The sequence below is a fragment of the Dasypus novemcinctus genome, chromosome 2, assembly GCF_030445035.2.
Source record: "Dasypus novemcinctus isolate mDasNov1 chromosome 2, mDasNov1.1.hap2, whole genome shotgun sequence".
Lineage (NCBI taxonomy): Eukaryota > Metazoa > Chordata > Mammalia > Cingulata > Dasypodidae > Dasypus > Dasypus novemcinctus.
In genome coordinates this window covers 33257183-33279879 of record NC_080674.1, presented here as the reverse complement: position 1 = coordinate 33279879, position 22697 = coordinate 33257183, and the positions used below count along the sequence as shown (strand labels likewise).

At 35.9% G+C, this 22697-nt stretch overlaps 1 pseudogene; it reads right to left on the bottom strand.

Annotated features, from left to right (window-relative positions):
* Positions 1–3768: 3768 nt before the first annotated feature.
* Positions 3769–3866, bottom strand: LOC111758754 (U6 spliceosomal RNA; annotated as a pseudogene).
* Positions 3867–22697: the final 18831 nt, after the last annotated feature.

The window sequence follows — 22697 nt, the reverse complement described above, 5'->3', positions numbered from 1 at the left end:
ACAAAACTATCTTCCACAGAGGCTGCACCATTGTACATCCCTACCAACAGGAAGGGGTGTTCCTATATCTCCACATCTCCAGAATTTTTCTTAATTGAATTACTATTTTTTTTAATTTTAAGGAAGCTTTGCCCCATTAACAACATCTTTTATTAGTGCGGTACATTTGTTACACTTGATGAAAACATATTGAAGACTTGTTACTAACCATGGACTGTATTTACATTATAGTTTAAACTTTGCATGATACAATTTTATAGGCTTTGGCAGATTTTATAATGGCCTGTACCCATCATTGCAATGTCATGTAGGACAGTTCCAATGTCCCCAAAGCACCCTATGTTATTACGCCTATTTTTTCCTCTCTCTACTGTCAGAAGCTCTGGTGGCCACTGCCTTTATATCAATGGTACAAGTTCTTCCATTGCTAGAATAATTGTAAGTCCACTCAAGTTGATTGTTGCAGTCTCTCTTACGTTAGTTCATTCCTCAGTCTTGAGGATTTGGGGATGGTGATGCCCACTCTGTTTCTGACTGAAAGGGAGATTAGATCCCTTAGGGCAGATGGATGGGACTTTCTTGCTTGCAGTTATAAATACTTTCTATTGTGGGGGATGGGCATGGTCATCATCCTTTTGTAAGTTCTCATGGGTGAGTCCAATGAACTGGAGAATAGGTCTTGCAACTCTTGCTTAAATGTGGGGCTTAACTGGCATATGAACAAACTGAAGATTTAAGTCTCTGGGACATATATTTAATGAGTATAGTGCTAATTATAATTCAAATAAAAGGACCAGAAGAATAATGTGTAGGGAAATTATAAATGAGTCTAAATCTGTTACATTGGGTTGCATAAAATTCCAAAGTAAGGCCCAATGAAAGGGTGCCAAATTCCTGAGATTGTCTGCCCTACCTATAGTGTCTAGATACATGAGTCCCACTGTTTGAAGCACAATTTATTGAGGCAGACAAAGAAATCTTGCTGAGAAATGCATTAGCATAGCCTCTGGAATAAGCTCATGACTCACTTTGCCATAAAGACTCATTTGTATTTAAAATTTCCCCCTTTTGGTCAAGGTCTTTTTCAAATGCATTGTTAGTTGGTGCTTGGTAATAATCCCTTAGTGCCAGAGAGGCTCATCCTCAGGAGTCATGTCCATGCTGGGGAGAAAGTAGTGCATTTACATGCAGATTTTGCTTAGAGAGAGGCCACATTTGAGAAACAAGGAGGTTTTCAGGAGGGATCTCTTAGGCAATATACAATACTAGGATATGTTTCAACTTTTCAAGAAAAGATTCATAAGTACAATAATCAAAATCAAGGGCCTCATGTAATGGTCTGTCCTCCTTTGCTAGGCACTGCCCATGTATTTGGGGATTCTTTCTGTTTTATTAGAGAATAGGATGGGAATTCAATATTCTTTGGTTATTGTGCATCTCTTCACCCCCTGAGATAATGTTCCATGACCACTTGAGCATATTCATATGCCACAGAGGCATGCCCCAGATGCACCCCTCCCTTCATATCCCCTCACCACTGACTCTGCATCAGTTATCCTCCCTTGCCACAGTTATGACCATTCTGTGATTGAAAACCTCCTCAAAAACAAAGCAAAAAATAAACAAAGATAATTATAAAATAAAATACAAAATAATAAGAATAAAAGAATAAGAAATAAAAAATAAAAATAAAGTACAATAAAAAAGAAAAAAAGAAAAAAAGTGATATGACTTAAGTGATAAGACTTAAGCAAATTTAGCAGACTCACAGAGCTAGAATCTGGAAGATAGGTTAACAGGAGGCAGAAAGGTATAGAGGGTGATGAGTCAACACTCAATATAGGCAAAATCTATGATAAGGTGGAAGGGTGGACAGGGAAATGGATGGGAGTGATAGTGGTGTAGTGATGTGATTGGGTTTGATGGTGCTGGAGTATAAGGGGAGTAAGGTGGAAGAGTTGGGCTGGAATATCCATGGGATTGGGGAGAGATCTGAAGTAAGGAGCAAGTGAACTCCGGGGATTTGTAGGTCTGGTTAAAACTACAATGGTGGGTCTCCACATCAATGATACAATTTCTTTCACTGCTAGAGTCACAATAATTCTATAGTAGAATATCAGTAAGTCCACTCTAATTCATATTTTATTCCTCCATTCCTGAGGGCCCTGGGATGGTGATGTCCACTCCACCTCTAAGTCAAGAGGTGGCTTAGATCCCACATAGCTGATGGATGGAATTCTCCTGCTTGCAGCCATTGACTCTCTCAGTTTCCTACTGTGGTGGTTGACCATCCTCACCTCCTTGTTAGTTGATCTGGGTAAGTCCAATGAACTGGAGAGTAGGTGTTGCAATGCTCCTGAGGCTCAGAGCCCAGCTGGCATGGCAGTTGCTGAAGGCAGGGGGAGGGAAAAAGAAGTGCGATATGGAGGCATTTTCAGGACTTGGAATTGTCCTCAATGATATTGCAGGGACAGATGCAGGACCTTATATATCCTGCATAACCCACTGAATGGACTGGGAGAGAGTGTAAACTACAGCATAAACTATAATCCATACTGTGTAGCAATACTCCAAAATATGCTTATGAAATGCACGGAATGTACTACACTAATGAAAGAAGTTGTTGATGTGGGAGGAGTGTAGGGTGTGAGGAGTGGGGTATATGGGAAACTCATATTTTTTAATGTAACATTTTGTGTGACCTATGCATCTTTTTGAAAAAGATAATAAAGAAAGAAAGAAAATAGAGAAAAAAAAACACATGCAAAAAAATCCCCCTACAATGGTGAGAATGTTCTTCTGGCAAATATGACAGTGGAGGGTTACTGGGGTAGGACTTTGGGGGTGGAGGTGACATGTGCAATAGAGTGCACCTGGGGCATACTTCTATGGAATATGAAAGTGTTCATCTTGTCATAGTGTGTTATCTCAGTGGGTGGATTCCCAGAAAATCAACAAGAAAATATTAAACTCCCATCCTGGGGAGTCCTTCTATGTTCTCAATTAGTGGGTCAAGAATCTCTCTAGAACATAGACAGTACCTAATAAAAGAAAACAGACCAATATGTCAAGCCCTCATTATTAGATGTAACTATAAATCTTATTCTTCAAAAATTGAAACTTTTTGGTTACCATAGGTTCTTGGGGGGGGGGGGGAGGAAGAATAAAATGGATGGAACATAGGACATTGGAGTCATTCTGCATGATCTTGCAATGATGGATACAGGCCATTTTAAATTTTGTCAAATCCTTTAAAAGTGTTCTGTGAAAAATGTAAATTATAATGGAAAGCAGTGACCAAAATTAGTAATAATGCTTAAATATTTGTAAATCAATTGTAACAGATGTACCATACATGTATAAAATATTACTAATAGTGGAGAAAAAAATAAATGAAATAAGTGAAAAAAAAAGACACTAGGGGAACATACAGAAGAAATCGTTACTGTACATAAAAGATAACAGATCTTACACTGATGAAAGAAACATTAAAAATTATTTATTGTTTTTTATTGTTTTTGAATGGCTTTTCTAAGAGAGGTGAGAAGATATCTTGTGGTTTTTGATTTGTATTTCCTTAATAGCTAATAATATTGAACATTGTTTTCATGTTTTTCACCATTTGTATTTCCTCTTTGGAAAAATCTCTATTTGTAAAAATCCATTTTAAAAAATTGGATTGCCTTTTCTTTGTTGAGTTGTATGATCTTGACATAAAGCATGGAAATCAAACCCTTATTGGATAGGTGGTTTCCAAATATTTTTTTAAAAAATATGGACTGCTTCCTGAATTTGCATGTCATGCTGCACAGGGGCCATGCTAATCTTTTCTGTTTCCTTACAATATATGCTGCTGAAATGAGCACTGTAAATATGAATTTTTATTATTCATAGCACTATTTTTAAAAAATTTATTTATTTTTAAGGATATTTAGATTACATAAATGTTACATAAAAAAATATAGGGAATTACCATATGTTCCACTCCCCACATCTCTCCCATTTTCCCACATTAAGACATCCTTCATTAGTGAGATACATTCATTGCAATTGATGAACACATTTGGAGTGTTGTCACTAAGCATAGATTAAAGTTTACATTGTAATTTACACTCTCTCCCACCCAATTCTGTAGGTTATGGTAAGGGATATAATGGCCTCATCTGTCATTGTAATGTCATTCAGGACAATTCCCAGATCCTGAAAATGCCCCTGTATTACAGCTGTTTTTCCTTCTCCCTGCCCTCAGAATCTCCAGTGGCCACTGTCTCCACATCGATGATATAATTTCTTCCAGTGCTAGAATCACAATAAGTCTATAGTAGAATACAAGTAAGTCTACTTTAGTTCACAGTTCATCCCCCAATCCTGAGGATTCTGGGATGGTGATGACCACTCCACCTCTAATTGTGAGGGGACTGTGATCCCATAGGGTCAATGGATGGTATTTTCTTGCTTGCAGTTTTAGACTTTCTCAGTTCCCTGGTATGGTAGTTGTCGAACATCAACTCCTTGTTAATTGTCCTGGGTGAGACCAATGAACAGGAGAGTAGGTCTTACAACTCTGTTGAAATTCAGGGCCCAGCTGATATATGGAAAACTCATTGTTTTAAGTCTCCTGAGCATACTTTTGCCAACTCTAGTACTAATTATAGGTTCAAGTAGGACAGAAGAGCCGCATGTAGGGAAGCCACAACTGAGTCCAACTCTGTCACACTGGGCAGCATAAATTCTAATTAGGGCCCACTGGCAAGGCAACAAGCTTCTGAGCTGTCTTCCCTCACTACATAGTGTCTGGATGACTCCAGACCCCTCTCAAGCTGTGCTATTTGAGGTAGTATCTACTTTGGCAGTCAATGAGATCCTGCTGAGATATGCATAAACCTAATCTCTGGAAGGACTTCCCAACTCACTTTGAAGTCCGTTGGCCATATAAATTAATTTGTCTTTATCTTTTTCCCCTCTTGGTCAAGGTCTTTTTCCAAATGCATTGTTAGTTGGTGCTTAGTAGTAATTCCTTGGCACCGGTGAGGTTCATCCCTGGAAGTCAAGTCCCATGTCATTATTTGGCTCTTATATTTAGATCTTTGATCCATATTGAGTTAATTTTTGTATAAGTTGTGAGATGGGGTTCCTTTTCCATTCTTTTCAATATGGATAGCCAGTTCTTCCAGCACCATTTTTTGAAGAGACCATTCTCTCCCAGTTGAACAGACTCAGTGGCCTTGTTGAATAAAACTGTATATTTGTTTGGGTAGGGCAGACATTGTAATGATGTTTAGTCTTTCTATCCATGAACTGGGGATATTCTTCAATTTATTTAAGACTTCTTTGATTTCCTGTAACAGTGCTGTACAATTTTCTGTATATAACTCATTTACATCTTTAGTTAAATTTATTCCTAGGTATTTAATTTTTTTAGTTGTTATTGTAAATGAGTTTTTTCTTGATTTTATCCTCAGATTGCTCATTATCGGTTTACAGAAATGCTACAAATTTTTCCACAGTATGATTTTACTGAACTCATTTATGAGCTCTTGAAGCTTTGTTGTTAATGTCTTAGGATTTTCTATGTCGAGGATCATGCTGCCTGCAAATAATGAAACTTTAACTTCTTCCTTTCCAATTTGGATGCCTTTTATATCTTTTTCTTGCCTAAGTGTTCAAGCAAGTACTTCTAACATATTGTTAAATAAGAGCCATCACAATGGGCATCCTTGAATTTTTCCTGATCTTAGAGGGAATTCCTTAGGGCTTCACCATTGAATATGAAGAAAGCTGTAGGTTTTTCATATATTCCCTTTATCATGTTGAGTAAGTTTCCTATCTTTTATACTGTATTTTTCAGGAAAGGGTATTGTATTTTGTCAAATGACTTTTCTGCATCTACAGAGATAAATATGTTTTTTTTCTTTTGATTTGTTTATGTAGTGTATTACATGGATTGATTTTCATATGTTGAGCCATCCTTGTATATCAGGGATGAAACCCACTTGTACATGTGTATAATACATTTGATGTGTTGTTGAATACAATTAGCAAGTATTTTGTTGAAGAATTTAGCATCTAGTTTCATTAGAAAGATTGCTCTATAGTTTTCCTTGCTTATGACCTCTTTGTTTGCTTTGATATTATAGTGATATTGGCATCATAGAATGAGTTATGCAATGCTCCTTCCACTTCTATTTTTTGAATGAATTTAAGCAGGATTGGTGTTAGTTCTTTCTGGAATGTTTGGTAGAATTCACCTGTGAAGGCATTTATCTGGCCCTAAGCTCTTTTTAGTTGGGAGGTTTTTGAAGACTGATTCTATCCTGTTACTTATGATTGGTCTGTTGATTTATCAATTTCTTTTTTCATCAATGTGGGCTGCTTGTGTGTATCTAAGAATTTGTCCATTTCCTCTAAATTATCCTTCTTGTTGGCATATAATTTTTCAAAGTATCCTCTTATGATATTCTTTATTTCTGTAAGGTCAGTGGTGATATTTCCTTCCTCATTTCTTATTTTATGTATTTGCATCTCCTCTCTTTTTTCCCTGTTAGTCTAGCTAAGGGTTGTGAATTTTATTAATGTTCTCAAAGAACTGGCTTTTGATTTTGTTTATTTTTTCTAGTGCTTTCTTATTTTCAATTTCATTTAGCTCTGCTCTAATCCTTGTTTTTTGTTTTTTTCTACTTCTTTTGGGGGTTAGTTTGTTTTCTTTTTCTAATTCCTCCAGGTGTGCAGTTGTGTTTTCAATTTTAGCTCTTTGTTCTTTTTTAATAGGCATTTATTGGCTATGAATTTCTCTCTCAGTACTCCTTTTGTTGCATCCCATAGGTTTTTTAAAACTTGTGTTGTTATTTTCATTTTTTTAAGGTAGATACTGATTTCTTTTGAGATTTTCTCCTTGACCCACTGGTTTCTAAGAGTGTGTTCTTTTATTTTCATATCTTTGTGCCAAATATGGTTCTCTGGCCCTTACTGATTTCCAGCTTCATTCCATTGTGGTCAGAGAAGTTACTTTCTATAAATTCAATCTTTCTGAATTCATTTATAGCTTTTCTGGGGCCTAGCATGTGGTCTATCCTGGACAATGATCCATGTGCACTCGAGAAGAATGTATATCCCATTGTATTTGGGTATAATGTTCTGTATATATCTCTTAGATCCAGGTTCCCTAATGTCTTATTCAAAGTCTTTGTTTCTTTATTGATTCTCTGTCAAGATGTTCTATCTAGTGATGATAATGGTGTATTAAAAACCCACTCTATAATTGTAGAGCCATCTATTTCTCCACTTAATTTTTCCAGCATTTGCCTGATGTATTTTGAGGCACTATGTTTAGGTGCATAATTGTTTATGATTGTTCTTTTTTCTTGATAGATTACCCCTTTTATTAATATATAGTGTCATTCTTTGTCTTTCACAATAGTTTTGAATTTAAAGTCTATTTTGTCTGATATTAGTATAGCTACTCCTCCCCTTTTTTGTTTGTTTACTTGCAAAATTGTTTTCCATGCATTCACTTTCAGTCTCCTTGAATTCCTGGGTTTAAGGTGAGTTTCTTGTAGACAGCATATAGATGGGTCATATTTCCTTACCCATTCTGCCAATCTGTATTTCTTGAATGGTGAGTTTAATCCATTAACATTCAATGTTATTACTATCAAGAAATTATTTACATTAGCCATATTTTCTTTTGGTTCATGTAAGCCATAAGTTGTTTTTATTTCTATTTTTACCTTTTTATTTGTTCTTACACTCTCCTCCAACCCTTTATCTCCTGTTTTTTGAATTTTTTCCCTTTGACCTGCAGGACTCCCTTTAATATTGCGTTTAGTGCAGGTTTCTTATTGACATACTGTCTTACTTTCTGTTTATCTGTGAATATTTTTAACTTTCCCTCATTTTTGAATACTAGCTTTGCTGGATAGAGAATTCTTGGCTGGAAGATTTTTCTTTAAGCACCTTAACTATATCATACCACTGCCTTCTTGCCTCCATGGTTTCCAATGAGAAATTGGCATTTAATCTTATTGGGCTTCCCTTATTTGTGATGGTTCTCTTTTCTCTTGTTGCTTTCAGTTTTCTCTCTTTGTCTTGAGCATTGGAAAACTTGACAAGTAAATGTCTTGGAGTAAGGCTGTTTGGATTTATACTATTTGGCATGTGTTGCACTGGTTGGACATGTACATCCATTGCCCTAATTATATTTTGGAAGTTTTCAGTCATTATTTCCTCTCACCCTCCTTCTGTCCCCTTTCCCTTCTCTTCCCTCTAGGAGGCCTGTAATGTGTATATTTGTGTGTTTCATGTATATTTATGTGTTTTGTATTGTCATTCAAATCCCTAAGCCCCTGCTGGATTTTTAAAATCTGTTTATCTATCTTTTCTATCTTTTTGATATCAGATGTACTGTCTTTCACATCACTGATTATTTCCTCTGCATGTGCAAATCTGTTATGTGTTTCCAATTTTTTTTGATTTATTAGATTGTCCCATTCACCAGCATCATATCTATTTTTTTATGTATGTTTACAATTTCTTCAATATGTTCTCCTTGTGTCTTCTTAATATCATTAATCTCTTTTTCACTTCAGTAAGTTGATTCATGATATTTGCTTGGGCATCTCTGATTAGTTGTTCCATGTTCTACATCTTCTCCTATTTCTTAGTAGGCCTGTACTTTTTTGTTGCTGTCTAGGCATCTGTTTATCTTGATGGGTTTATTCAGTTGATTAACTTCTGTCTCTTTTCTATGGTTTTATTTTGTTATTGTTTTTGTGTATGTGATAAGTTTGTTCCTCTTATTCTATTTCTTTGTTGTCATGTATGTTCTCTTGAAGAAAAAGATTACAACCAGAGAAAAGGGAAGAGATAGGAAGAGAAAAAGAATAATTGTATTATAATAATAATACTAAATGGTAGGAGAATGTAGCTGTTTGATATGGCTTATGATTTCCAAAAATAGACATCAGATTATATTTGTAAGCTGGTCTGTACCTGGTGTGATTAAATTATTGTTAGGACTTTGATTCAGCCATGTCAGTAGGCTATTGAATCCCAGTCTGCTTGGTGGGTGGGGACTCACAAATAAAATAGTATACAACAGAGGAAAGGCATTAGTTGGAGTTTTGATGTTGGAGTTTTGTTACTGGAGCCTGGGAAATGAACACACAGGAGAAGAACACAGAGGACTTGACACAGCTCCTCAGACACCACAGAAACCCTCAGGAGAGAGACAGAGCTAGTCACATTATAGTCTATAGCTGGCCTTGTGGAGAAAGGGAAAACCAAGAGAGCCTCATAGTGGAGAAAAAAGAGGAGCTGAGCCTGGAGAGAAATGAACCCAGGAAGCTGGAACCCTGACAGGTGTCAGCAGCCATCTTGCTCCAACACATGTCAAAAGACTTTGGTGAGGGATGCAACTTATGCTGTATAGCCTGGTAACTGTAATCTTGTACCCCAAATAAATACCCTTTATAAAAACCAACCCATTTCTGGTATTTCACATCAGCACTCCTTTGGCTGACTAATACAGAGAGGTACCATACAATACCTAGGAATTTAAAAAACTAACACAAGTAAAGTAAGAAATACAGGGATTATAAAAGTGAAATAGAAACAATGAAACAAGAAACAGAATAGTGAGAAATATATAGGGTGAATTAAAATTCTGGAATAGTGAGAAGAGGGGGTAAAAAAGAAAAGAGAGAAAGAAAACAGTGGGAAAAAAAAAGAAAACAGAAAAGGAGACAGAACTAAAAACAAGAGAAATAGGAGACCAAATGAAAAGAGAGAGAATGAAAGAACAACAGAAAACAGAAGACATAAAAATGAATGACACAAAACAAACAACCTAGGTAGAGAAAATTGGTAGAAAAAAGAAAAAAAAAGACAGCAGCAATTCATTTTAAAAAAGGAGAAAGAAGATGAAAATTTTTTTAAAAAATTTTAAAGAATAAACACAGAAAAACAGCCTTCTCTCTGAGATCCCTAAGGATCTTCTCAGGAGCTGGTGTTCATCAGTCAATCATCCTGCAGCCTGCCCTCTGTCGGTTTGAACCAGGTTTTAGTGAGTAAGATAAGGAAACTAAAAAAGGAAACTTTTAAAAAAATGTTTAAATAAGAGATCCAAGATACGCTAATATAAAGAGAATGTCTATATGCTCCCTGTCATAAAGTTTCATCTGGATGCCTAATAACCCAGTGGATCACTTCTCAAAGAAGAACCAGGGACCTTGTGTGTGATAGGTGGGAATTCTTCAACTAAGCTCATCTGTCTCCTTAGGTTGGTTAGCCTTTCTGAAGCCTATCTGCCCCTTTTCCCTCGGGCGGGCTAGATTCCCTGAAGCCCACCAGAGTCCTGCTGATCAGCTGCCTGTCTCTGTCTCCTCTCTTTACCTAGGTGGCTGGGCATGACAGCCTGCCTGAGGAGATTCCTTGCCCCTCCCTGTAGCGTCTGAGTCCCTTTCAATATTCAAAGGGAGCCCAGCTGGCTAAAACTCACTGCAAAGAAACCACTCTCCACCCTTCTAGACCCCTCTTCCTCACAGGGAATCTGCCATCACACTTCCTTTGGAGCAGGGAACCAATGGCTCCACCTGTGCTGAGCCCTGTGGTTGGAGTATATGACTGCTTCCAGCCACTGAGGCAAGGAACTCGATTTTCTACTGGCTTCCCTATCTGTCCAGCACCTTCCTAGAGGACTCAGAGCACTTTCCTGTTCTATAAATATCCCAAAGAGCTGGTGGAGAGGAAGAAGTCTGCTCTCCTCTCAGTTATATACAATTCTCCAGGAGTTTTACCCTGGCTTGATCTCTCTGGGGTGGGGGAGGGGAGCCCTACCCCATGACCAGGAGGTTTAATAACTCAGGATTATTTGTTTTGACTTCTTTTCTGCCCCTCACTCTCCTGGGAGTGGTGAAGCAGTGTGTTGGACTGTTGTACCCCAAAGCTGCTCCCCAAGGGAGCCTCTGGCTCTTTCTCCATTGTTTTAGTGAGAGCTGAGTTTTATCTGCCTAATTCATTGGCCATGTTCCCCTTACATATCGCTCTTAACTTCATAATAACAAAACTGTTATCTTAAAGGTAAAACAAAAATGGTGACTCTCCCATCCAATATTTGTTTGCATCATTTAAAAATGTATAGAACTTCTGGTAGTGTTTGAAATGATGGCAATTCCTCTTACTGAAGTTTTATTCTTTTGGTTTTACTAGACTGCACAAGACTTCATCTTCATCTCTTTGAACTAGTTATACCAGTATTTTTCCTCAAAGTTTTTACCTGTGATCCTGTGTTGCCTATGCATCTACCATGAAACTGAAAAAAAAACAAAACTTCCTTTCCCTGATTTCCCTTTCTCTCCACAGGTGAAAAATCTTCATACTTATAGTCCTCTCAATCCATTGGCTCAATACTATCTCAAGCCAGTATAATTTAAATACATTGGCTTCACATATTTATTTATCTATGGTTTTTTTCAAGCAGTAAACGTGTATTGTGTTGTCTATGTGTCAAATAGTCAGTGCCAGGGACTTGGGTTGCAACAGTAAACAAGACAGGAATATTCTTCCCCTTTATGGGGTTTGCATATACTCTAGGAAGAGAGTCATTATACAAATAATGAATTGCAGTTATGTAACTTTGCACAAAAGGGGAAATACAAAGCAAATGACCAGGGAAGCAACCTTAGCTGAGAAATTGACTCCTAACGAAAAACACATTTCTGCTGATACTTAAAAGTGAATAGATGAAGGAATAAGAAGGCAGAAAGAAATATTTTTATGAAGGTTCTGATTAAGAAATATACAGTGCATTTGATAAACTAAAATAGACTCTTTTAGTTTCCTAACTACTAAATTAAATACCATACAATGAGTTGGGTTAACAATAGGTGTTTTTTAACTCACAATTTCTGAGCCTAGAAGGTTTGCTTCCTCTCAGGATTAATCTTCCTTCTGGCAGTCAAATTTTGGGACTCCTTGGTATTTCTGTCCCCGGGCAATACACATAATGGTGTCTTCTCCTTTCTCCTCTGGGTTCTGTTGACTTCTAGCTTCTGGCTGCTCCCCACGGTTTCGCTCTCTGTGACTTTCTCTATAAAGCCTCCAGGATTAGGATTAACACACATCCTAATTCATTAAGGCCACACCTAAACTGAAGTAACCTCAAGAAAAGCCCCATTTACAATAGGTTCACACTGACAGGAATGATTAAGATTAAAAGCGTGTGTTTTCTCCAAGCCACTGCTGTAGTATTAGAGCTGGGTAGGCAAGACAGAGTTGAAAGAAAGGAAGAAGTCAGATCATTAGGGCCTTGTTAAGCCAAATTTGGACTTAATGTTAAAGATAAAAATAATAGTGATGAACTTTACACAGGGAGTAACAATCCTTTTTGTGCTTTTCACATAAATTAGAGCAAAGGAAGTCTGAAGGTACATAAAGGGGTTTAATATAGTATATCCAAGAAATAGTTGTTGTGGTTTCTACTAGAACAGTGGTGATAAAGATGGAGACTAGAGGACTAATTTTGAAAAATACCCAGGATTTGGCAATCACTTGACCTGCGATTAGGAAGACTATGAGGAAGAGCATTATTCTTTGTATAAAGTCCATATTTCTGGCTTGAGCATTTTTTGGAATGTTACTGTCAAATAGTAAGATATGAAACTGTGCAGGGAAATGAATGCAGGGCTCATCTGTGGTTATTTTTCCTAGTTTTAGTAAGAATGTTTTGTCTTTTCTTTGAGCTAATATCCCTGCCTTGTACTGCAGTTCTGGAAATTATCTCCCTGGGTTACTTTCAGGACTGAGACTCTGATTTGTTCATTTGTGACCACTTTCAGAAAGAGCTAGTCTTGTCTGTGACTCCAACCCTGGGACTGAGTCCAAGCTACTTTCTAAGCATGGACTCAATAATGAAGTAGGTGGTGTGAAAACTGAATAGGCAACTGGCTAAAAAATCACATTGTCCAGTTATTGCAGATCTCAGTTAAGTTACTTTACCTGCCCCCATCCTTAAATTTCAGGTCATCTTACTGTCGTACATTTCCTTTCCTTGGAACATTCTACCCTCCTTGGTTACTGCTCTCATTTGTTGATGATTTGGGGCTTCTGAACTACCATTAACTCTTCAGTACTGTATCTATATAACTTTTTAAGAAATTTCAATATAAACATATGTTATCCTTTCTTAACCTGCTTTTCTTCAGTGATCTTATCATTCATACCAATTTAACCACTGCCTTATCATCATCATGCCCTCATGTTTGTCATCTACAATAACTGTAACCATTTAATGATCCCAAGTTCATGAAATTGCTGCTTAGTTTCATACGTCTACTTGGCTAGGCTATAGTACCCAGTTATTCAGTCAAATGTTAATCTAGGTATTGCTTTGATGGTAATTTGAAAATGTGATTAGCATCTACAATCAGTTGAAGTATTAAGTCTTAAGAAGATTGCTTAGATAACATGGTTGGTTCTCATCAATCATCTAAAAGCCTTTAAAAGGAAAAGTTAAGTTTCCCTGAGGAATAAGAAATTTTGCTACAAGACTGCAGTGCAACATCATCATCTTCTTCCCAAGAGTTTCCAGTCTGCTGGCTTGCAATGCCCATTTCAGACTTACCAGCCCACACAATTGCATAAGCCAACTACTTGAAACAATAATAAGTCAGTCTCTCTCTCTCTCTCTCTCTCTCTCTCTCTCTCTCTCTCTCTCTCTATCACTCTGACTCCTACCTCTTTTCCTTCCAACTCACTTCATGTAATACTAAAATTCAGTATTCCTTTAAATCTATGTAGACCTCTAATATATTGATCATCCTTTCTTTTACCTAATATTCCATCTTTGGTGGTCTCTCTTGCTCTCCTACCCAATTTTAAATTTTGTATTAAATAAAAATATTCAATGCCCTCAATTGCCTTTTTTCTACTTATTCATATTAACTCTGAAAATTCACAACCTTGGTTAAATCTGATTCAACACAGACTCTGCACAAATTCTTGCAGCCATTCCTGTGAGGATGGTTGGAGAAAAGCACCAGAGACCAACTAATTTGTCTCATGTTAAATTCATGACTGCAAAGCTCATATGGGCTCTTAATGTTGCTTGTCCATTCACCTTCCCAATGTCCTTGATAACTAGTTTACACCTTACCTGCCTTCTCAAATATTCACCATCTCCATTTGTATCTCCTTTCATTTAATGACCTTGATACTTACTTAACAAAAAGACTGAAATTGTCAGAAGATAATTTCCACTGTATAGATGCTAATTGTGCATCACTGCATACTTCTATAGTGACTTGCCATTATCCACAGGGCTCATCTTTTCCAAAAGTATTTAGAAGGTTACACCAGCCCCCTCAATTCACTGGTCAAAGGCCCTCAGCCATTAATACACTGATACAGGTATAGGGAAGCTCAGCCCTTTGTTAAAGTTGAGACTAGTCTTTGTTGTCAGCCACGTTCTAGGGACTCCCAAAAGATTAGGCAGAGTTTAGATTTTAGCTGAATCTACATCTTTGGTTGGCATCTTCCTCTGCTTTATCCTGCTTTTCTCACTTCATTTTTTCACTCCTAAGAGTACTCACTGAATGAATCACTTGAATAAGAATCTCCAGCTCAGTCTCTGCTTCTGTATAACATTATAGTATATACGGATTATTGCCACCATATACCAGTATCTGTATTCATGTTTCATCCTGTTAGTACAGAAAAAAAAATCCATCCTCCAATCTGAACATATGCCTAATATATTTGCACTAGATTCTATCCTTTCTTTTTTCATCAGTGTTATTTCTCAAAATTTTCCTACATAATTAATATTTACCCCACATTCATTAACATTCAAACATTCTGCAATTTCTCCTATCTTAAATAGTTCTTTTTTGTGTCCCATTTCCTCCAGCTGCTGTTGCTCAGTTTATTTGAATGCCTTGGTAGTATGTATCTCAAAACTGCTGTATGTAGCAGATGTCTCTAACTCTTATCTTCTCATTCTCCCTTAAATCGTGTCTAAGCAATGACACTCCACTGCAACTGGGTTAGTGAAGCTCACCGATGATATCTAAGTTGCTAAACTATATTATCAATTGTTAGTTCTAATTGAGCTATCAGTGCATTTGAGACAGCTGATATGTTACTTACCTTGATACTTCCTTGAGTTTTACTCCCAAGTTACCTCATTTCATTGTTTTTTCCCTATTTCTTTCATTGCTACATTTTGATATCTTTTTATGCCTCCTCCTCTCTCTTGATTCTTCTGGATCTCACAATGTTGTGGAGGTTGGACTCAGTCTGTTTTCTTTTTCTTTTTTGTCTAATATTCCCTTAAGATAACACTATCATCGTTGTCAATGACCTCCAAGTTAAATCTCCTGCTTATATCGCTATCCCTGAACACCAAATAGTCATCTATCAATCTACGTATTATCTATCTATCTATCTATCTATCATCTATTTTTCTATCTAATCTATCCCTAATTTATATATACATTTGTCTATTATCTATGCTTCCTGTACAATTAAATGTTCTATCAATCATTGTAGGATAAGTTATGCAGCAAGAAAAAATAACCCTGGATGACTTCTAGGATGATGGCATCAGAATCAGTAGGGAGGACTCAACTCTCACAAAAACAGTGGAGGCAGGGCAAAAAGCTGTTCAAAGGACCTGCTTTGGGGCTCAGCAGACCAGGAGAGTGATGCACATCCCCTCAGAGGTTGAGGGACAGAAAGACAAATAAGCCAAAATGAAAACTACAAGTCAATAAACCCCATGCCTGTGAACAGTGCACATGTCACACCTTCAGATGAACGGCCTGGATAAACAACATAGCTCACTGCAGCCAACTGAGGGGGAATAGGCATCTTCTTCCCTATGAAGTGGGATGGTGCAGTAGAGGGCAATGAGTAGTTTTTTCTTTGATAAATTTGGCCAGCAGAGCCAAGTTTGAATCTTGGTTCTGATCAGGTTAGAATCATGGGGAAGTGGTAAATAAAAGAGATATTTCTGTAGAAAGATTTGTCCAGAAGAGCTAATTGCTAACCAAACTGGGAAACTACAAGAAAAACTGATTTAAGTTGTCTCTTGTCCCAGAATCCTGGGGAAAGATCTGTACTGCATTACTGCGCCATTGGTCCAATTTTAATAACTTAAGCTGAGCAATTTTAAAGACTTAGAATAAGTTGAGTGAAAAATTGAAGAAGAGCCATAAAACAAAACAACCAGGCAAGAGAAATAAATTGACTATCAGGGTAAATTCGCCAACATATTCAGATGCTTAGACATCAGCAAAAAATTACAAGCCATAATAAGAAATAGGAGGATATGACCCAGCCAAAGGAACAAGACAACTAATCAATGATAATCACAGAAATCTCTTTAATCAATTCAAGGTGTTTAAGGAAAATATGACTAAAAAGATAAAGAATATTAAGAAGACACTGGGTGAATATAAAGAACGATTTGATAGTGTGTAAAGAAAAGTAACAGAGCTTATGGGAATAAAAGGCATAACAGATGAGATTAAAAAATATTAGATGCATGAAACAGCAGATTTGAATTTATGGTGGGCAGAATTAGTGAAATCAAGGACAGAATGTATGACTTTGTGAAGACAGGGGAAGAGAGAGAAAAAGAAGAATAGAAAAAAATGAATATTTCTGAAGGAATTGAATGACAATATGAAATGCACAAACATAGGCATTATGGGTGTCCCAAAAGGGGAAGCGAATGGAAAAGGGGCAGAAAGAATATTTGACAAATAATGACCCAAAACTTCCTAACCCTTATGAAAGACATAAATAGCAAAATTCAAGAACTATAAACCCCAAATAGAATATATCTGAATAGGCCTACTCTAAGACACCTATTATTAAGAAAGACAAATGCCAGATATAAATAGAGGATTCTGAAAGAAGCAAGAAAAAAACAAAACTTCAAATACAAGGGAACCTCAAAAATTCTAAGTGCCAATTTCTTATCAGAAAGCATGGAGGTGAGAAGAAAGTGGTATGATATATTTAAGGTATGGAAAGGAACAGAAAAAAAAAAAAAAACTTCCAACCAAGAAATATTTATCTGGAAAAGCTGTCCTTCAAAAATGAGGGTGAGATCAAAATCTTCACACACAAACAGAAACTGAGAGGGTGGGTTCCCAAAAGACCAGATTTCCAGAGATACCAGAGGGAATGCTACAGACTGAAAGGAAAAAACAAAGGCAAGAGACTTGGAGAAGAATGTAGAAGTGAAGACTATTAGGAAGGGTAACTTAAATAGTAAAAAGACAGACAATAGTAGATTTGACCATGGAAAGCCAAAGGATAAAATGGACAAAGTAAGTAATACCTTTACAGTAATAACACTGAAGGGTAATGGATTGAATACCCCAATCAAAAGGCATAGACTAACAGAATGGATTTAAAAAAAAATACATGAGCCATCATATGCTCTACACAAGATACTCATCTCAGAGGTAAGGACACAAACAGGTTGAATGTGAAAGATTTGAAAAAGGTATTCCAGGCAAATAATAATTTAAAAAAAAACATCTATAGTAAAAATAATAATATCAGACAAAATAAATTTTAAATGCAATTCTGTTATAAGAGGTAAAGAAGGTCATCATATATTAATAAAAGTGGCAGTTCATCAAGAAGAAATAAATATAATAAATAAGTATGCACCTAATCTGAGTGCTCCAAGATACCTGAGGCACACACTGACAAAACAGGAGGGAGAAATAGACATCTGTACAATAATAAATGGAGACTCAAATATACCATTTCAGCATTTGATAGAACATCAGGAGAAAGAATAAATAAGGAAAGAGAGAGGTTGAATAATATGATAAATAAGCCAGACCTAACAGATATTTATAGAGTGTTACACCCTAAAACAGCAGGGTATACATTCTTTTCAAGAGCTCATAGAATCTTCTCCAGAATAGACCATAGTTGGATAACAAGATAGGTCACAATAAATGTAAAAAGATTGAAATTATATTAAAAAAACAAATACTTTCTCTGATCTTAATGAAATGAAGGTGTGAATCAATAATGGGTAGAAAAAGGAAAATGAAAAAATGAAGATTGAACAATACACTCTTAAATAATCAGTGGATCAAAGAAGAAATTGCAAGAGAATTCAGTAAATATCTTGAGATGATAGAATAAAATCACAACATATAAAAACCTATAGGACACAGCAAAGACAGCTCTGAGGGAAATTTATAGAACTTAGTGTTTACAATAAAAAAGAATAAAACATTAAAATTAATATCCTAATGTACACTTAGAGGAACTAGAAAAAGAACAGCAAACTAATTCCAAAACAAGCAGAAGGAAAGAAATAATAAGTATCAGAGCAGAAATAAATGAAATTAAGAACAACAACCAAAAATAGAATCAACAAAACTAAAATTTGTTTTTTTCAGAAGATCAACAAAATTGGCAATCCCTTAGCTAGACTGACAAAACAAGAGAAAAATGCAAATAAAATCTGAAATGAGGGGGTTACATTAACACTGACCTGCAGAAATAAGAGAAATCATGAGAGAATACTATGAACAGCTATACACCAACAAACTAGACAAAGTAGACAAAACTGACAAATTCCTTGAAACACACGAACCTCTTATACTGACCCCAGAAGAAATAGAAGACCTCAACAAACCAGTCACAAGTGAAGAGATCAAAACAGTCATCACAATTTCCCAAAGATAAAAAACCCAGGACGAGATGGCTTCACAGGTGAATTCTACCCATCATTCTAAGATGATCTAATACCAATCTGACTCAAGCTTTTCCAAAAAATTGAACATAAGAAAATGCAAACAAATTTATTCTTTGAAGCTAATTCCAAAACCAGATAAAGATTCAAAAACCCTCAACAAAATACTTGTAAGCCAAATCCAAAACTGCATTAAAAGAATTACACAATGTTATCAATGGGTTTTAACCCAGCTATACAAATGTGTTTAACATAAGAAATCAATTAGTGTAATAAACCACATTGATAAATTGAAGAAGAAAATTGCATGATCCTCTCAATAGATGCAGAAAAGGCATTTTACAAAATACAACATCCTCTCGATCAAAACACTCCAAAAGATAGGTATAGAAGGAAGCTTTCTCATTATGGTAAGGTGCATATATGAAAAACCTTCAGCTATCATTATACTCCATGGTGAAAAACTGAGAACATTCATGCTGAGATCAGGAAAAAGACAAGGATACCTACTGTCACCACTGTTATTCCATATTGTGCTAGAGGTTCTAGCTAAAGCAATTAGGCTAGATAAAGAAATAAAAGGCAACCAAATGAGAGAAAGAAAAACTTCCTATTCTCTGATGATTTGATCCTATATATAGAAAATTCCCACAACAAAGCTACTAGAACTAATAGACAAGTTCAGGAAAGTGGTGGTGTATTAGTCAGCCAAAGGGGTGCTGATGCAAAGTACCAGAAAACTGTTGGCTTTTAAAAAGGGTGTTTATTTGGAATTGAAACTTGCAATTACAAGACCCTGAAGAGTCCAACTCTGTTGTTAAGTATTGAAGCCCAATGGTAGGTAATCTTGGCCTGGTCTCTCAGGCCTTATCAGCTGCTCAGCTTCTCTGTTCTCTTTGGTTGTAAACTATCAGGCAAAGGGCTCATTTCTCTTCCTGGACTTAGCTCTTTTTGTATTCTCCTTTATCACATGGCAGGACCAAAATGATCAAATTCTTTCCTCTTCTGTGTGTTTTCTTGAATGATCGTCTGTTTACATTAGCCCACCAAGGTGGCAGGGACTCAACCCTGAGTCATGTCCTACTGACACATTTGAATCAAAACCCCAGTCTAAAAGGTAATTTAATTCAGACATGTCAGATGAATCTAATGCATTCAAAGGGTATTATACACAGAGGAATAGATTATTTTACAAACATAATCTTTTTTTTGCGGGGATGTGGATTCATAAATAATCTCAAACTGTCACATGTAGGATACAAGATTAATACACGAGATCAGTAGCATTTTCATACACTACCAATGAACAATCTGAGGAGGAAGTCAGAATAAAAAATTCTACTTATAACAGCATCTATAAGAATCAAATATTTAGGAATAAATTTAGCCAAGGACATAAAGGAACTATATTCAGAAAGCTATAAAACATTGTTAAAAGAAATCAAAGAAGAGCAAAATAAATGTAAGGGCATTCTGTGTTCATGAATTGGAAGATGAAATATCAGTAAGATGTCAATTCTACCCAAACTAATTTACAGGTTCAATGTAATCCCAATAAAAATCCCAACAGCCCTTTTTGCAAAAAAGGAAAAGCCAATTATCAAATTTATTTGAAAGGATAAAGGGGCCCAAATAGCCAAAAATGTATTTTAAAAAAATGATGTTCACTTTCTGACTATAAAGCATTTCATTTAGATACATGGTAAAAACAGCATTGTACCAGCATAAAGATAGACATACAGAGCAATGGAACCAAATCAAGAACTCAGAAATAGACCCTCACAAGAAAATCAAGTGATTTTTGACATGGGTGTCAAGCCCATCCAGCTGGGCCAGAACAGATTATTCAATAAATGGTGCTAGGAGAATTGGCTATCCAAATCCAAAAGAAAGAAAGAGGATGCCCATCTCACAACTTACACAGAAATTAACTCAAAATAGATCAAGGACCTAAATATAAAACCTTCAACCATAAAACTTCTAGAAGAAAATCTCTGGAAAACCTCTTCAAGATATTGTGGTAGGCAGTTCTTTATTAATCCTTATACCAAAAGCACAAGCAATGAAAGAAAAACATAGATAAATGGGATCTCCTCAAAATTAAACACACTTTATTCTTCAAAACACTTTGTCAAGAAAGTAAAAAGTTAGCCTACTCAGTGGGAGAAAATGTTTGAAAACACTTATCCAACATGGGATTGAGCTCCAAATTGTATTAAAAAATCCTAACACTCAAGGATACAGTCATACAACCCAATTTAAAAAGGACAAAATCCTTGAATAGACATTTCTTCAAAGGAATACAAATGGCCAAAAAGCACATGAAAAAATATTCAACATAACTAACTGTTAGGGAAATGCCAAACAAAACTACAGAAATACCGTTTCACACCTTATAGTATGGCCGTCAACAATACAATAGAAAACTACAAGTGCTAGAGAAGATGTGGAGAAAAAGGAAGACTCCGTCACTATTGGTGGGAATGAACAATGGTACAGCCTCTGTGGAAGACAGGCAATTCTTCAGGAAACTAAATATAGAACTGCTGTTTGATCCAGCAATCCCATTACTAGCAATATATTCAGAAGAACTAAAAACCACGAAGTGAAGGGACATTTGCACACTGATGTTCATAACAACAGTATTCACAACTGCTAAAAAATATGGAAATAGCCCAAGTTCCATCAACTGAATACTGACTACACAAAATGTGGTATAAACCTACAATGAAATACTACTCGGCTATAAAAATAATATAAACTGGGATGCAAGTGACAACATAGATGAAACTTGAGGATTATATGTTGAATGAAATTAGCCAGACGCAAAAGGGACAAATATTGTATGGTCTCTCTAATATGAACTAAATACTACATGTAAATTCATAAAGGTAAACTCCAGACTATGGGTTATTCAGAAATAAAATTGAAAATGGGAGCTGATGCTCAATGTATATAGAATATTTAATAAGGTTTATTGCAAAAGTGTGGAAATGAATAGAGTTGATGGAACATATTGTAGTGAATATAACTAATACTGTTGATTTATAAAAGAGATTGTGGCTGAACTGGGCAGTCTGTGGATGTAAATGTCATTTGAAAGGAAACTAGTATATAGTCTAGGGTATGTATAACAGTGATTTCAATGATAGATGAAGACTGTGGTTGACAGTATAAGTTATAAGATACAAAGTAAGTAGGGAAAAAGAAAAAGACAGCATTAATGTGGGAAATTATTAACATAGCACATATTCTATGCCAGAGTAAAATATGAATGTGATGGCTTTACCAATATAATTAACAAGATTATATTACTACATGTAAAATCCTTCAGATCTGAAAACCAGAGAATTCAACTATAAAAATGATTATTAAATTATTTACAATTGAGATATTAATACGCTTTATAACATTTGGCACTACATATCACATTAGCTGACCTAAATATATTTTGGTGTAATATTTATGTAATCTAAAGCTTCTTTAAAAATAAATAAAAAATTAAAAAATAAAAAAGTAAATGTGTTAGAACACAGAACAAAGAGATGCACAACCCTCATCAAACAAAAATGCAATTAATGTTAGTGTTATTCTTCTCCGTCCCTACCCTTTCATTGCCGGATGCATAGATATTGGTGCTCCAGGTACTTTTTATTCTCTTACTGCTCTTTTCACTAACTTCAATCATTCAAATACCATGGTAACATATGAAAAGAAATGGAAATGGCTGCCAAATCCATGTTCTTTCCCAATAAATCTTTTATTCTTCTAATTCTGGAGATAAACAAATGCACCCAGAAACAATGTAAGGATGGCATCTACACTGATCAAGAATATATTTAATTGTAAACACCTGAAAAACCCACAGTCAGTTATTCCATCTTTCTAACAATTGTTCCAGTCCTAGTTGCTGATTTCATAACACAGATAGGAGGGAGAAGAAGGGTAAAGAACTGCAGTGGAATGTTAG